The 2,534-nt window shown below is 41.8% G+C and overlaps 1 non-coding gene across 1 annotated transcript; it reads right to left on the bottom strand.

The window, feature by feature from the left end:
* Positions 1-731: 731 nt before the first annotated feature.
* LOC137965157 (small nucleolar RNA R71) lies at positions 732-838 on the bottom strand. The gene has a single exon (XR_011116018.1). It is a non-coding gene; the product is annotated as a small nucleolar RNA R71 (small nucleolar RNA).
* Between the last annotated feature and the right edge of the window lie 1,696 nt (positions 839-2,534).

The raw sequence follows: 2,534 nt of genomic DNA, 5'->3' as shown, positions 1-2,534 counted from the left end.
ACCGTTGCCGGGGAGGCATGTATTAAGCGTATTTCTTTGTTCTCCATAGTCTTAGGTTAGATTTTTTTATTTTTTATTTTTATTTATTTTTATTTTTTTATTTTTTTCATAATTTTAGTTTGGTATTTTTTTTGGAATTATTTTTATTTCTTCTAGTTAGTTCATATTTTTAGTAGTCAGTTTGTTAGCTTAATTTGATAGTTCATTTTGTTTCTTTTTGTGTTTTTATGCACGGGCGACGCTCCCTAGGTGGACCATTAGCTCCCTTTGTTGAAGAGCTAGAACATATTTGTAGGAAAACACCCAAAGTCAAGTTAGGAGCTACCATGGCCAATCAGGGTGAACCATTACAGTTACCTGCAGCAGGTGACCGTAGAGCCCTGAGGGATTATTCTATCCCATCCCACTTTACATCACCTTCTTGCATTATATTGCCACCCACTACTGCCGCCAGTTATGAGTTGAAACCGGGTGTGATCCAACTCCTCCCTACATTCTATGGGTTGGAGAAGGAGGACCCATATTACCACATCAAGGAATTCTTAGATATTTGTGCAACTTTTAAATTCCAGAATTTCTCAGATGACTCTGTCCGGTTAAGACTTTTTCCATTTTCACTTAAGGATAAGGCCAAGTCTTGGCTTAATTCCTTAGAGGTGGGCAGCATTACTTCATGGTACACATTAGTCACGAAATTTTTGTCCAAGTACTTTCCCATTCAGAGAACTACAGCCCTCAGGAGAGAAATCTCCAACTTTATGCAGCAGGAGGGTGAACACTTTTATGAGGCTTGGGAGAAATGGAAGGATTTGATCCGTAGGTGTCCGCATCATGGGTTTGAGAAATGGCATTTAGTGCAATACTTTTATCAAGGTCTTACACCTCAGGTTAGATCCATGGTAGATGCAACGAGTGGTGGGAGTGTGATGGGTAAGAGTGCTAGTGAGGCGTGGGACTTCTTTGAAACGTTGAGTGATCAATCTCAGTAATGGGGTTCATCATTTAATGTTGATAGGAGATCCCACGAAGCCAAAAGAGGGGGTCTTTACGAGGTTAGTGAAACACCCATGCTCATGGCCAAGATTAAAGGGTTGACTAGAAAAATTGATGCCCTTATGGTGTACAAGAGTTCACCTTCTCCTAACCCATCTACTGTGTGTGCCATATGCTCTGGTTCATCTCATCCCACACAAATGTGTCCATCTAGTTCATCCTACCTAGAGCTCATTGAGGACTTGAATGCAGTCCAAAATTTTCAAAGACCGAGCCGGAACGATCCTTTTTCAGAAACATATAATCCGGGTTGGGATAGGCACCCAAATTTCTCATGGTCCAAGGGCCCACAGGTTGGGGGTCCTCCAGGGTTTACTCAACCCCAAGCTCCGCGCCCACACTTCACTCAACAACCATTGATTCCACAAAAACCTTCACTTGAGGATACACTTCAATTATTCATGCAGAATACACAGTCCTCCATTGCTAAACTTGAAATGCAAGTGAGTCAGTTGGCCAGCCACATGAGTGAACAAGCACAAAATAGACTCCCGAGTCAAACCATTCCTAACCCCAAAAGCACACATGAGGGTGAGTTGAGTTCCAAACCCCACCATGAGCAAGCCAAAGCCATAACCACCCTTAGGAGTGGTCGTGAGTTGAACAATGCGGTAGGGACCACTAAGTCTAAGGAGTCAAAGGATGACAATGGGGACACATCATTGAGTGAAGAACCTCCAAGTTCTCCACCAACAGCCAAGCAGATCCCTAACCAAGTCCCATTAGCTCCTTATCCGTAGAGGTTATCGGTCCCGCCTAGGAAAGGAGATAGCATGCATGAAACGTTGGAACTGTTTAGTAAGGTTCACATTAACATTCCACTTCTTGATGCTATTAGGCAAGTGCCTGCCTATGCCCGATTTTTGAAAGACCTTTGTACACAGAAGAGAAAACAACATGTTAACAAAAAGGTCTTTCTTATTGAGAATGTAAGCTCAATTCTGAAGCATAACACTCCTCCTAAAGTTAAAGATCCTGGATGTCCCACAATTTCATGTGTCATTGGTGATCATACCATCCAGAGAGCTCTTCTTGACTTAGGGGCAAGTGTGAATTTTCTTCCTTTCTTTGTACCAGCAATTTGGTTTGGGGGAATTGAAGCCTACTCCCATCACACTTCAACTAGCTGACCGTTCTGTCAAGATACCACGAGGAATAGTTGAAGATGTTTTGATAAAAGTGGACAAATTTCTGTTCCCGGTTGATTTGATTGTTCTTGATACACAACCAGTAGTCAATGTGACCAACCAAATTCCTGTCATCCTAGGACGTCCCTTCTTAGCCACATCTAATGCTATCATTCATTGTAAAAGTGGTGAGTTGGAGTTGTTTGTTGGAAATTTTAAGGTCTCATTGAATGTATTTAATGTCGGGCACCACCCACTTGAGTCTGATGATCTGAGTCCTGCATTTAATATAGAAACTGTTATGCTTGATAATGAATCCACTCTTGAATCTTTTGAGTCTTGCATAACAACTTT

Source organism: Aristolochia californica, unplaced genomic scaffold (genome assembly GCF_029961685.1).
Source record: "Aristolochia californica isolate CCGP_79_NKW_82.1479 unplaced genomic scaffold, dmAriCali1.0.hap1 SCAF_1, whole genome shotgun sequence".
NCBI lineage: Eukaryota > Viridiplantae > Streptophyta > Magnoliopsida > Piperales > Aristolochiaceae > Aristolochia > Aristolochia californica.
The sequence above is the reverse complement of the archived record's forward strand: the minus strand, read 5'-3'. Positions and strand labels throughout refer to the sequence as shown.